Source organism: Oryzias latipes, chromosome 24 (assembly GCF_053564925.1).
Source record: "Oryzias latipes strain Hd-rR chromosome 24, Olatipes_Hd-rR_3.1".
In the NCBI taxonomy this organism is placed as follows: Eukaryota; Metazoa; Chordata; class Actinopteri; order Beloniformes; family Adrianichthyidae; genus Oryzias; species Oryzias latipes.
Genome location: NC_136260.1, coordinates 22,850,556 through 22,865,693, shown reverse-complemented (window position 1 = coordinate 22,865,693; position 15,138 = coordinate 22,850,556). Strand labels below are relative to the sequence as shown.

Below are 15,138 nucleotides of genomic sequence, written 5' to 3'. Positions count from 1 at the left end.
ATTATCACAAAAATGCACGTGAGATCATGGAGGGACTAGATCAATACAGACTATGAGTTTCTCCTCTTTTTTTTGGATGCTGGTGTGCCACGGGATTTTGTCAAGGTTAAAGTGTGCTGTGGCTCCAAAAAGGTTGAAAAACACTAATCTAGACCCACTAGACAGTGCGCTGAACCTTTTTTCTTCAATGATTTGTGATCTTCACTGGTGTCCATGGATTACATGAAATCCTCTTCACCTTTGTCCACTTTTGTCATGGTAGGGAGAACACGTCAATGGTCATCTTGACCCCATAGGATAGCACAAGGGTTACTGTAATAAAATGTGATAAAACTGTTTACAATGTCTACATCTCTTCTGCATCTTCACACCAACCACCTTCATATCCTCCTCTACATCCATGAGCCTCCTCTTTGGTCTTCCTCTAGACCTTTTTCCATCACTGTCTAGTAAAACTCTTTGAATTATTAAAACCTGTTTTCAAATTATGAAGAATATTTGGAAATGAGTTGCACTACAAGGTAAATAAAAAAAGGGAATGATGTGTTTGAGGTAAACTCTGTATTTGCCGTCGTCCAGTCTCCACAGTTAATTTCGTTTTTGTCATTTGAGACTTGCCAGGGGCCTTTCTGCTCCATCACTTTGGTGAATTCTGATGCTGAGAAGCAAATCTTTAAAAATAAATGTTTGCGGCACTCATTTGCATGAAGGTATGGGCTAAAAACAGCTATCACCAAAGCACAAACACAGCACCCTGTGGCTTGACATTTCCTCCAGCTGGAGCCTATGAGCGCCCAAGTTAAAGTTTCTATAGATGAGCATTAAGAAGATTAAAAAAAGAGAAATGAGGGGAAAAGCAGAAAGGCCACAGAGGAAGAGCGCTAATTCCTTTAGGCAAAAACTACAGCTTATTGTGGTGCATAAATCCACTTTATGGAAATGTTCTCCAGGGGACAGAGAAACCAGGCAGACATATAAAAAAGCTAATAAGTCGGAACGTTACCAACAAAAATGCAGGATTTTGCACCAGAATGCTGAATGCCATATGAAAACGTTTTCCAGGTATGATAAAGCCGTTCATGTTAGGATCACAGAACTGAGCTGCACAAACAGCTGCAACAAGCTGCTGCTCTGAGAAACGTCGGGACGTCGATGGCTATTATGATCAGATTACAGCATCCCGGTGGTGGCAGGTTTGTTGAACTCAATTACTTTAAATCTGATTAAACCTTCCCCTTTATTCAAAGAATGAATCAACCAAGCAGCACTTTTTTTTTGGTCTCTGAGACTAAGATCATAAAACCTGAGTGTTGACAGGGAATAAAGTGCTCTTTAGTTCAATGACAGACTTGGACGGAGTGTTTTTTATGACTCCATTCTCTCAGCAAACATTACAAGGTGAAATCAATGCTAACAAAGCCCACTCCTTTTTTTTTCATACAACAATGATAAGTAAACGTGTGCGCAAACAAGGATGGACATCCTGTGTGCTCGTCTGCACACATATTTGATTTCGCCGTCCGTCTGCCCGACTGTTCAGCTGGTCAACATGGAACTGCGTCGTGTCGACGGAAGAAAGAGCGCACGATTTAAGAAAAATAAACGCTCCAGGTCGGATCTCTAAGTTTTTTCTTGAACTGACTGAAGAATTATCAGCTGCGTTTCCATTACACATATGCGCAAAACTTTTATCGAAATTATAGAAAACACAATTTCACAGTTTCCAGTAAATCCTAATTATGTGAACAAACACAAACCAACTCACACGATACGTCATTCAAAAGCACGGTGACAGATGTGTACAAAACCTTGATTGACAGCAGATACATCCAAATTTCTGCCACGGCTCTAGCGCTCGTCATCTATCAAAGGAGACGACCGCGTCTTATTCGGCCTATTGTGCGGCGAGCTCCTTACACGTGGGAGGGGCTACGGATGAAGTCGTGATTTTACAGAGGAGCTGTGGATCCACCAATTCCTCATGACACGCTCAACTTTTGATGAGCTGTGTGACGCTGTGGGACCTCTGTTGGCGCCCGAGGCCGGCAGTTCCTTCCCAAGAAACGCGATGCCATCTAGTTGTTGGTCACGTTTAATTGAAAGAAAGTGTTTCCATTGCAGTTTTTCAAAATATGTCAATTTCGATGCACCTCAAAAACCACCTCCTCCACCTCCTTTTTTGTCTGATAAATGTGAGTTTTTCTGAAATTGTCCTGTTTCCATTAGGCAAATGTATTTACGCAAATCCAATTTACACAATTTGATGGTTATTGGAAATGCAGCTAATGCTGAGTTCATCATAGAGAGGGTGGTGTTAAATTACAGGATGGAGGGTCTGAGAAGACTGAAAAAGTCTGCGAGGGAATACGTAAGACCTCACAGGCCGCTAAGGGTGAGCAGATTTGTGACCTTTTCCCCTCTTTCCCCCAATATTTCCTTGACTCTTTAAACCAGATTAATTGCTGGTAAGCTGTCGGCTAAGTTTCAGCAGAAACTCGTGAACATTTTTTCCTCCACAAGTTATTTTAAGAGAGGAACATCTGTCTAATTGAATAAATTATGAAGCCTGGATTTTGATTTGTAATCGAGTTATCGAGGTAATAGGGTGGCACAGAAGCGGTCTTAAAATAACAAACCTTGTGGATCATTTGACTCAAATCATGAATTCCATCAGCTTCCACTTTTCCGTCAAAAAGTGCCTTTAAAATCGTTCAAACACATTTTCTTTCAAACATAATTTAGGATCATCTGACATGAAAGTAGATTTTAAAAATGCATTATTTTATGACCCCTTAATCTAATCTAAGGTATTTGAAAGCTGCTTTTGCTACATAAATTGTTAGATAAAGGAACACATTTTTTTTTTTACCATCAAACTGATCCCAACCGCTTAGATTCACAGCTTCTATAATCAGATTGTATGGAGATGTACATTTGTGGTTTCAACTGTCAGGGCAGCGATGGCAGCTTACCGCCAGTCGCCCAATCAGAAGTGGGAAGTAGGGTGATGGGAAGAAGATGCTTTCACTCTGCCATAAACCAGGTTCAGCATGAGCTTGATTTCATCCGCCAGCGCTGCTGCATTGATATGATTGGTAATAAATGATGATGAGCAGATGGATAATGTGATTACCCCTTTATTTTCTGAAAGTGCATGCACTTTTTCAAAACAATTCCTAATGACTTCCCAAACGATTCTTTCCAAATAACCATTTGGCGAGCCTGATAATGAGGACATCTACGTTGCGCAACGTCCGTGATTGCGCAATCATGCCTGGATTCACTCAAAATGCTGGTCTGACGGGGAATTTCTGCTATAAGTGGTCCAATCCACCAGCTCTCCAATGTAAAGGGAAATGATCAAAGCATTAGGCTAATGTACGCTTTATTGGAGCTATACATTTATGTTATTGTTGTTATTGTTTTTTTTGGAAATCCGTTCTAATGTGAGTAAAGAATAGAATGGGATTTTTTGAGCATCATGACCTTTTAATGTCAGGTTTGTCTTGCAGACACAACTGTTGCAGAGCGCACAGTGGAGGAAATACGTCTTTGAGTTCTGGTTCACACAGACCAGTTAGACTCTGTCGCCTGAATTGAAGACACCTGTTTGAACTGATCACCTGTAGAAAAGACACCTGTCCACAGAATCAGTCCATCAGTCAGACTCCAAAGTCTCCAACATGGCAAAAACTAACGAGATTTCAGTGGAATAAAGGGAGAACATTGGAGACTTACACAAGACCGGAATGGACTACAAAACCATCAGCAAGGAGTTGGGGGTTACCATGACAACTGTTGGTGAAACATGACCATCAATCCACCTTGAGGTCTGGGGCTCCAAACCAGATCTGACTTGCTGGGATTTCCATGATCATGGATCATGATCATGCTCTGTACCTGGCCGTTTACTTTGTCTGTACTACTGCTCCTACACCTGGCTGTGGATCCTGCCTCTGGCTCGTCTCTGCTCTGTACCTGACCGAGTACCTCGTCTCTGCTCCTGCTCCTACACCTGGCTGTGGTTCCTGTCTCTGGCTCGACTCGCGCCCCCGACTGTCCCCCCAACTCCGGCTGGATGAAGCTTGTCTCCTGGACTTTAAATATGTAGTTGTAGAGTTTGATAAGTTAATTCTTCTCTAAGAGTTCTGGTAAATCGCCTGTCCGTCCTGGGGGAGGATCCCTCCTTCATGTGGACACCCCTGAGGTTTCTTCGTTTTTTCCGGAATCCATTTTTTTTAGAAGTTTTTCCTTACCCCGAAGGGGGGTCTAAGGGCAGAGATGCCAGTTTAGTTTAGTCTGTTTAGTTAGTTCAATGTAGTATTTTACTATTGAATTCTATGTATTCATGATCCTTTTGAGTTTATGTTGAACCTTTTCAATTACCTATACGAAGCCCATCGAGACGACTGTTGTTGTGAATTTGGGCTATACAAATAAAATTGAATTGAATTGAATTGAATTGAACTGAACTGAACTGAACAGAGAGAAATGGGCCTACAATGACGCGGCAGGAGATAGTTGATGATCTCAAAGCAGCTGAAACCACAGTCTTCTAGCAAAGCATTGGTGATCGTCAGATGAGATCAACACGGAGCTCTTTGGCAACAACTCAACTCGTTAGGTTTGGAGGAAGAGAAATGCTGCCTATGACCCTAAGAACACCATCCCTACTGTCAAGCATGAAGGTGGGAACATTATGGTTTGGGAGGGTGGATTGGAGGATAGGAGGCTAAAAATGGATCATGGATGGGTCTTCCAACAGGATAATAACCCAAAACATACAGCTAAAGCAACCAAGAAATGTCTGAAGATGTAGCATATCAATGTCTTTAATCGTATAAAAAAACCAATGGAGAGAGCTGTTGCTGAGCAACAGCCACCAAAGCTGAATAATTTAGAAACAATTTGTAAAGACGAGTGGACCAAAATTCCTCCAGAATCCTGACAATCACTGACAAGAAACGTCTGACCTCTGAGGGTTTTGCAACAAAGCACTAAGGTAGAGGGTTCAAATACTTATTTCCCTCAATGAAATCCAAATAAATGTTTGTAAATTCTTTAAGGTGGATTCCTTGATTAAATGGAGGGAGAGGGATCAAATACTTGTTTCCTCCACTGTACGTGAAGGCGCTAAAACACATGGATCTGTACAGCAAACTCTCTTAACTTCTAAAACAAGAAAACCCTGAAGCTAAGTTGAAGTAGAGCGAAGAAAATCCTACGCAGACATTTTGTAACACCAAAGGTCAAACATGCAAGACACACCTAATGTAGACAACTCACAACTAAACAGCATAATTGACAAATACATTTGAACTGAATGAATTATATAAATTGAGCTCATTACAACTTTATTTATCCCTAATGGAATTATTATGTAAGGCTAATGCAGTAAACGGGAATGACCTCCTGTTCAAGTCGTTACTGGCCCCACAGATGAGGAAGCCTCCGCCTGATTCGCCGCTTTGATTCAATAAGAAGTAAATCACAAGGTGTGCAGTGTTAACATTACGTGGAGAAGCCGCTGCAACATCCAGCCCGACGGTCCGCGGCGGCGGTTTGTTGAGCTTCCCGGAGACCTGCAGGCTCTGATGACGCTACGCGGCTCTTTCTACAGAAAATGTGTGGATGACAGGAAACTGTTTTTTTTAAGAACTAGGATCTGTGGTGCCTCTTTCTGTTTGCAGATTCTTTTCCAGTCTGACTAGTTTGCAGACTTAACATCCAACAACTCCACCTTTTTTCTCCGGATTATGTAACACCTTGTTAAATATACACATGCTAACTCACTAGGAAAACTGATAAACTTTCTTTCCCAATTGTTTTTTATTTTTTCCTAAATAAAATACACTAAATTTTTAGGGCTAAAAAAATTCATTAGATCTACTTCTAGTTAGTAAAATTGTGTCTCGGTGATTTGTGGCTAAAATAATAACAGTAAAAAGTAGATCAGAGTAAAAAGTCTCTGTATATATTTTTTTTTTAGAAATGTATGAAGTGGAGAAAATCAGCTAAATTTAGAAACACAATTTTCCTTTTCTTTTTCTTTTCTTTCAGTCCTGTATGCATGCTTTGTTTTAAACAATGCACTGTGTTCTGCATCCTGATTGGCCGCTGATCTTCAGGGTTCAAGGTCTGAACACTGAGAGTTAATAAGAGAGAGAAAGAAAAATGTGTGTAGTGGAGAGTTGCCCCACCTTAAAACATCTATAATTCTACTTTGTGGATTTCCCCTTTCACTGTTTCTTTTAATGGAACGTATGCCCTGCGATACACAAGGCAACGCTGGAAAGGATGGAAAGACGGGTTGCTGGAAGAGGCCAACTCCCAATCAGCAGGCAAAAACAAATCAGTCATTCTTAAATGGAAGATTTTTCTTTAACTAAGCCAAAATAAATAAATAAATGAATACATAAAACTGCCAAGAAACATGGTCTTACCAAGAATTCTCCTTTTTATTTTTTTACTTGGCTTAAGCTGATGGAGTCCATGGTTGGACACATTTTTCTGTTACAGTAGGGCTGACATGTCCAAAGTCCGGCCCATGGAACAAATGTGGCCCGTGTTTCAATTTTGCACTCTGCTGTTATAAAATCAATCAAATGCCCTCCCTAGCAGTGTCTAAGACTTCTAGATTGTGAGAGAATAAATGATAAGCCGTTGTAAACCTGTGGCTACTTGACCTTCGCAGCCTCCAGGGCCAAACGAGAAGAACCGATTTGTTTCTGTGATCAAACCACTTCTGATTAAGATGATTGTGGTTTTTTTCATGTTCAAATGATTTAAATCTAGAAGTTTGTGGTGAGCATCTAATACTGAATAAAATGTAACACATGAACCCAGGTTTAATCAGAGAATCAGAGGTTTACCGCATGTCTGGTAAAACATGTATGTAGATGTGCTTCTGGTTTATGAGAAGGAATGAAAAGTATCCCATAGCACTTATTAAATACTTTACGTGCATTTAGTCTTTTTTAAAAGGGTTCATAGAACATGGGCTGATTGGTTGGCCTGCACACACTTTCACATCACCAAATCTGACCCTCTTTGCAAAAAATGTGGACATCCCTCCAACAGGTGGTATGAAAATTTGGACACGCGAGGAGTATATTTGTATGAACCTCTTTCATATTCGAGGCTAAAAAATATTTATACCCATTACATTTGAATACATTTCTTTTTTGGATCGGATGGAAAAGAGATGAGACAGAGAGAGAGAGAGAGAGGGACTTTAAAGATGGGGGACAAAAAGATAAAAAAAAATGCAGAAAAAAAGTATAGGAAGGAATACAATTACAAAAAAAGCAACAAGTTAAAAATTAATGTGCAGTTAAAAAATATGTTTTGTTGAGTTTGTTTTTCTTGCAAGACAGATATGACTTTTTTCTTTTTAACTAAAGTTGTTTTACTTTCTTAAGGTTCCGTTTTTACTGCACAAACGTAAGGATGAAGTTTGGGTTTTAACACGACAGTACCACAACAGCAAAAGCCCGATAATTTCTCAATAAAATTAGCTAACTGGCCTCTGCAAACGACGGCCTGCAGAGAAAAAAATACCAAGTTCTTCCAAAATGACTGTCTAACGTCACATACCGGAGTGTACCGTGCACCTCTGAGCTATGACATTCTCATTTAGACTGGATTAGAAAGTCTAAAGTTCATATGCCCACTTACTTCTACCCCAGAGCTTTCCAAGGTGCTGCCAAATATGGTCAAACGTGCTGAGCATATGTACCAAATCTCCCCGCTGCCTACCAGCCTCTGAACTTCATCTGAACAGGAGATAGAAAAAGCCAGGAGCCTCTGTAGCTTCAAAGCAAACATCTGTAGACAACTGAGAGACAGCTGCACAGGATGCTGACAGAGGGGGAAAGGTCCCCGAGAAACGGATATGTAAAAGGAAAAAGTGAATTTAGAGAGGAAAGCTGGTCTGAGAGGAAAACTGGACCATCAGAGCACAGAAGGGAGCGCTCGCACTGCCCAAATATGTACCTATCAAGAGGGTTTGAGCCCTGGTGGGCTTCGGACACGCGGGAACCGGCATAAAGAAGTTGTAGAAATAGAACATGTCCATATAGAGAGGGAACTGAGGAGGGAGGGAGCAGGAAGGGCCAGGGGGTTAAACGTTTCCCCCCAGAATGTGAGCCTTTCATGGCCCAAGCCCAGCCAAAAGAGGGTCCCTGTTGACTGACGCGCCCTGAGGGGGCTGGACCGAGCATGATGGAGCAGCTGTGATACACCCCATCCACCCCCACCCCACCCTTTGAGAAAACACATGTTTTATGGGCTCAAACGTTGATGTTCTGATCTCCTCAAACACTGCCGGTCTCCATGGCAACCCAGCCGACCAGTAATAGCCTCCAGCTTACAGGCGAGCACGCAAATTAAAGCCCCCGAATGGGATTCCGCTCTATATTTGTAGCGGCAGGGAGACCCACCCAACAGTGCGAGCCCCTGGGGGCATTACCAGACCATCAGCCTCTGTCATTAAAGCAGCAGCAGACACACACAAACCCCCAACAGCAGCTGCAGCAAGCCCTTCCATCCAGGCAAACGTGTCTCTTAATTGGCTTAAGCAGATAGATAATGAATAAAAGGACAGAATAATACTGAGAAATACAGAAATGCTTTATATATTTCTACTTTTACGGATTAGGGGTGCTCCAATTTAAGTTTATGACGTCCAGAAGTTATGAACCACATTAATTAATTAATTTGAGCAAAAACAGAAAAGCAAAAAGCTAAAATAAACTCAATCAATCATAAAAAAAAGACGTTTGTATGGATTTTCTGCAAAAAGCTTCTTTTTTGTCGTCGTCTTTGAAAAAAACATCGGGGACCAAAATGTGTCCCTCAGATGTTTTACGCCGTCAAGTGCTATATATGCGGGCGACTTTAGACAATCACTTCCATCTACATTAACTAGAAATTGCTGTCTGTTTCATAAAGGTGACAGCAATTTGCAGCTCAAAGCGAGCAGTGAGCTGATGATTACGTAAAGGATTGGAAAGCTCTGAAAGCTGCTGTGGAGGCTGAGGGAGATGAGGCTGAGAGTACTTACCAGGTGACTGGCACAGGCACAGAAAAACTGCAGAGCGGGAGACTCTGGACAGCACCCAAATGATCTGAGAGGAAAGAAAAGCAACAGCTTTATTTGCGAAAGTCTTCTATTTTTGCTTTCAAATGACACTTTCTTTCACATGTGCAGACAAACTCTGACTGCTTTGGTTCAGAGAGCAGATTTGAATCATTCCTTTCGATTTTTGCTGCACAAACATCCATAGGACGATCCTTAAAGAGTGACAGAAATCAACAAGAAAACTAGACAAACTGTAGCTTTTGAGTGGCAGGTACAAGAGCGGGAATAAAGAGCTAGAGAGCTTTCAACGTGTGTGTAAAGTACTGACCGGGTCACAGATACAAGCAGAGAAACGCTTTGAAAGAAGTGAATGATGGAGGGGAGGCTAATTCTCCCCCTGGCAGGGCATCTCTCACGCTGAGGAGCAGACGGAGTCCTTAACATTTGTTCTTTGCAGACACAGAGGCTCTGCTTGTTTCTCTTCACCTTGTCATGGCAGCTTTGACTAGCTAGCAGCAGCAGGGCACTAATGGCTTCTTTATACAACCACTTTACAAGATAAACCTCGCTACAAAACGGTGCATGGAAAATTTCCCCAACTGACTCTGTTTGTATATGTCCTATTATAATTGATTATCCCGGATATTTCTGTGGATTTTTACTATATCCTCACATTTGCTGAATATGGTTTGAGATTTCACTAAATGTTTACTTCCACAGCACCTTTCTCAGATAAAATCACAATCACAATGGTAAAAGTGAGCATAAAACCACAGAAACAGGAAATAGGAACGATCATCCCCTTCATAGAACAAGCTAAAAAAAAGGATTTAGCCACATTAACCAAAAGATTATCTGAATAAAAACCTGTATTCTACAACACTCAACGGAGTCAAACTGTTGTAAAGAACAAGGGAAGGGGCTCCAAAGACAAGGCGCAGTCACTTGAAGGCGAGATCCCTTCTGGTTTTATGGGAAGTTTTGGTCATAGTTAGAAGTTTTTGGACCTCAAAGGACAAGACCAAGAGGTTAAAAGGTCAACATTGTATGCAGGAGATTTTCTGTGAAAGCCTTTAAAAAGCAGAAGTAACATTTTTAAATCAATTCTACATTTGACTGGGAGCAACCATTGACTGTAACTGAGAACTGGCTCGGGTGAGTGTGACGCCATTTAGAGGCAATTTTGCGTGACATGGACACCGCCAGCGGCAGCCAAACGAACGTTTGGGGGCCACCTATTTTGATTGAAGCATCTGATTGGTCATCTTATAACTTGAATAACTTGCCAAAAAGGAGAAAATATCACGAAAAAAAAGAGGATTAGCAAGAACATGTTAAAAATAAGGTATCAGAGCAAGAATGCTAATAGCTTTGTGGGATTTTGGCTTCTTGGAGCCACTTCCTGTTTGGAACGCCAGGGGGAGGAGTCACTCTGTCCTATTCTCATATACAACCAATGGGAGTAACTGTTATGAAATCACATATGTGCTTAACCTTTTTGACATACAGCAAAGGACCTCATAGTAACAAGTATCACTTTCAAACTTTCATGTAAACATATCCTTAAACATTCAGGCCATTTATTGAATATTGGACATTACTGTAAACCATCAGCTTCCCATTGCCAGGGATCTATTAGGAACAACATGTATCCCAATCAAAGACAACATTTACCTGAAAACAGTCAATTACTGACTATGACTGCAAACACAAGCTTCCCAATCTATTAGGAACAAGTCTATACATTTCAAAAATAGTGTTTCTGGAAACAGAAGAATATCAAACGATTGCAAACTTTAACTGTAAAATCCTCATAATTGCTGTAGTCACATACATGATATATAATTTTTTATACCTTGAAGGTGGAATTCATCTTATTTTGGAGATAATCAGTCATTTCTTCTAATTAACAATCTTCAAATCAGCTCAATTGCAAAAAAAAACACACAATGAAACACTCAAAATGTTATCTTCAACCTGAATTTGGCCGTAAAAGCTTTTAAGTCAGCTGAGATAAAACGAAAATTGGCAACACAAGTGTAATAAGTTAAGGAGTAATTAGCAGGAAGCCGACGTTGAAGTTGATCATATCGGTCACAATAATCCTAAAGCCGCTTTATTTACCATGAAGCACGGTAAAGTTGAACATGAATGAATGAATTCATGAATCCCGTCACTAAGGTGGGTTTGACTGTGCTGATCTGCTCTGTCTAAAGCCATCTGCATTCTATTTCCCTCCCATCTGCTCTTCGTGTCGATATGAATCCACCAAAGTGACAGCTTCGATGGATCAAACGCTTTACATGTCAATTGGCCCCACTGGGCAGGAGCTGTTCGCAGGCCTCTTCAGCCAAGGGGAGAGGATGGATGGGCGCTCTCCAAGCCAAAAAAGGGAAACTATGTCACATATGCAGGGGGACCAATATTTAGATTTCCCTGGACAATTTGACAGAAGTTCAGCTGCCACATGGAATTTGAAATGAAGAAGTCACTTCTTTCAAACTGTAGGCTCTCGTTATGTCTGAGTATTTCAATAAACGTAAAAGTAAAGTTTTATAGTAGCAAATGGCGATTAATGTCTTTATAGAAAGAGACAATGCAGCAGCAGCAGGAGTGTATTCTTAAGTCAGATGAGATGTTGATGCAAAAGCAAGAAGGCACTCTTAGCAGAAAGCTCATTTTTTTAATATGCTAAGAAAGCAAGATGGAAAAACAAAGGAAAAAGCTGGTAAAACGACAAGCGAACACACCGTTTCTTCCATTATCTGCCTTGCTCAACCAACCCACAAACCAAATAACATCTTCTCCAATAGAAAATAAATCAACTTAAAACTGCAAGCGGCATTACATGTCTCACAGGCCACCAATGACCCGCCTTTCATGTATTAAAATGTCAAAATATCCCAGTAAAGGATGTGCAATCATCAGGAAAATGTCACTTTTGCTGATCATCTACAAAATTAAAAGCTAATATTTTATCTTAAGTAGCCTCCCTATAATTCAGGAGTTAGAAAGCAATATATCATAATCCCTGTGAGTTTAAATTTTAGAAGGTACTGAAGGAGATTTGTTTTTTTTTACAATTCCAGATGGTGGCCTGTTGCCTAAGGCCAAAGGCCCACAAAACTTCAGCCATGGTTGTAGACTTGACCTGGTTGCATGCGTGTGAAGTTTTGTGAAGATTGCTTGAACAAAAGTTCTCTTACACATAGTGTGGGAAAATAATCACCAAATTCTACACTTTGCCACGAAATGGCCATCCAACCGTAGGTCCTGTGGCCATCCCATAATTTGTAAATTCCTGAATTTCCCTGACACCTTTTGGTTTTGTTAGTGGATTTTGAACAATTTCAATTTTGGTTCAAAGGCAATGTAGGAGAGAAGAACTGCGAAAACAAATCTGGTTCCTCAGTCCTGGACGGCTGCGGGACAGAATTACATGACAATGGGCCAATTCAATTTCTGAGCAGTAAAAGAGCAGCAGGTGAATATTTACAGGAAAAAGGAAAATGAAGAGCTTAAAAATCAGTTTAGAGGTTGAGTCATATATAAAAAACAGACACCAGAAAGATGGGGAACACAGTTTATTGGAGAGAAAAATAAAAACAAAAAAACTTTCCTGTAAACCAAGAACAAAAATGAAATTACTGTGCTGGTTCCAACAAAAGCCAAAACGAAGGGATTGGAGCCTTGGCCAGACATAAAATCAGTGAGGGAGACAGATGACCCAGCCACATTGACCGTCAGAGTCGGCAGCTCCCTGCAAAGGCTGCCTAACAAAGTGTAACTGATGAAAGGAAACAAACAAAGACTGCAAATAAAAACTACCAAGGTCCAACCCCAAGACTGCTGAGGACCAAGAGGGGAAAAAAAGAGAAACAAACCAGCACAACTCCAACCTAAACCCCAACTGCTCCTCACTCTCCTGCTCTGGTTTCTCCTCTGACTTAAATACCTGGCAGGTGCTGATCGAGATCATTGGCCACACCTGCCAGGTGAGCAGAATGTCAGGGGATGGTAGCTTCATCTATGCTTTACGGAGGTCATTACTGTAGGGCCTAAAAACCTGAGAGATTCTGTCTCATCAGATAGTCTACTTTTCTTTCTTCTCCTTTTCTAAGTTTTTCCTTACTGAGAAGGAGGGTCTCGTTAGTTTAGTTAACACTGGAGTTTACCTATTGAATTATATGACTTCATGACCATTATGATTTTATGTTTACAATACAATTGTCTGCATGAGGCCCATTGAGATTATGATTGTGATATCGGGCTGTATAAATAAAAGTGAACTGAATTGAATTGAATTTACACGCTGCATATGAACACCTATCAAACGCGCTAAAGCAGGAACAGCACTTCCTCCTGCACTAGGTGACAGTCCCCCCCCCCCCCTCTCCCCGTCTCTGTTTATTTTAAGAAAAGGCTATTTCAGGTAGCACCCCCACGGCGCTGTAACAATGCCTTTGATTATTAGGCCAACAGGTAATCCCTGCCTCGCCTGTATGAGGATTTAAACAGTGTAAACAGAGGCAGGTCAGCCGTCATCATCAGTCCACAACCGACAGCTCGGACAGAGAATCGCGTGATTAACAGCAAGCAGACTGCCGTTTATGATGGGAGAAATCTTCCCAGGAACAGCCCAGACCAAAGCTTTGGTGTGCCTAATAATCATTTAGTATCAGATCAGTTTCTCAGACGCCAGCAGCAGCCAAACGAAGGTGTTTTAGAAGAGGATGGTGACAGTTTCAGGGTTGACATCTACCAACCCATTGCTGTTGCTACAGTGAAGGTCAAAGGTGTCAAACTGCATCCCTGTAGAGACCAAATCCTGCCAGTTTTGGACAAATCAAAGCTTCGTCTAAAGCTGATCATCTGGGTCGTTTTGCCTAAACGATGCTGTAAAGTAACGGCTAGCTGAAAGTTGAGTTCTCCACTCAACGCCTGGGAGTACAAGCTGCCAGAAATGGAGAAGCCATCAGGAAACTCCTCATGTCTATTTCCTTAGGCTTAGTCAAACGCATATGACTCATATGGGTGCTGTAGGTTTTTGGGTTGTCTGGGCTCGTGGAGGGTCGTAGAGAAGAGCCACTCCAATGAAAAGATGGTTTTTGGTGTTTCTGACATGTTCTTGGTGATGGAAGACATATCTAAAGAAAATTAAGCTCAAAATGGTGTTTCTGAGTATTTCTTTATTGAAATTGTTGTCGAGGAGGAGCAGATGCATTTAAAAGAGATCCTATTTGTGACGTAGAAAATACGCTGGGTAGGCCACAAGCTTCCGGCTCCACTTAACGGGTCTACATCATGCAAAATCAACTGTTTGGAGCTTTTCAGTGTATTATAAACATTAATTCCTCATGAAAATGACCCCAAAGAGGCTTTTTGATTAATTCGCACATCTCTGAGTACTCCTCTTAAAACCTGCGGTCTGAGCACCAGCCCCTCCTTGAAAACAAGTGAGTTCTCACATTGTGACATCACAAAGTGAGGAACAGCCCCTTCCAGGCAGAGTCTGTGCTGCCAGCCCCGCCCCCAAGCTAACACACACACACACACTTTATCTGTGGAGCTAGCGGTAATCGGCTGAATGCTTTCATTTTATATGCACATCCATCTTTGCAAATGTTCGGATGTTGTTCATTTTCTTTGGCGAAACGCAGACACGCTGCCGAGGCCGACTATAGGATGACATCTTGAAGTGGGCGGTACCCACACAGAGCGAAAGCTAATCGGGAAGCAAGCTGAGCATGTTTCATAAAAAATCGTTCTATTTTGTGCCAAAGGTATTATATGATCACATATATTGATATAGTTTACTCTTCAATGCTTAGGAAAAGCATGATACCTTTAACATAAAAAAATGTCATTAAGTTTTATCTTGAAAGCTACAAAGAAAGTTTTATTTTGAAACCCTGACTTGTGTCCGGTTCTCTGGCGTTTTCATGGGACACTGATGTGTCAACAAGAACTGCTGTGTAAAGGTTGCGTTGCGGTGCAGATGGATGGATGTCAGCTGCAGACGTGACGGAGGCGATGGAAACATTCCTATTGATTCA

The 15,138-nt window shown here is 41.3% G+C and overlaps 1 protein-coding gene across 3 annotated transcripts in view; it reads right to left on the bottom strand.

Annotated features, from left to right (window-relative positions):
• plcb4b (phospholipase C, beta 4b) overlaps nt 1–15,138 on the bottom strand; it is a 69,866-nt gene that overhangs the window by 40,044 nt on the left and 14,684 nt on the right. For all 3 annotated transcript variants that reach the window (XM_004083333.5, XM_011491427.4, XM_078943208.1), the window contains exon 3: nt 9,065–9,128. The gene's annotated coding sequence lies outside the window, so the exon portion shown is untranslated. The remainder of the gene's footprint in view (nt 1–9,064; nt 9,129–15,138) is intronic.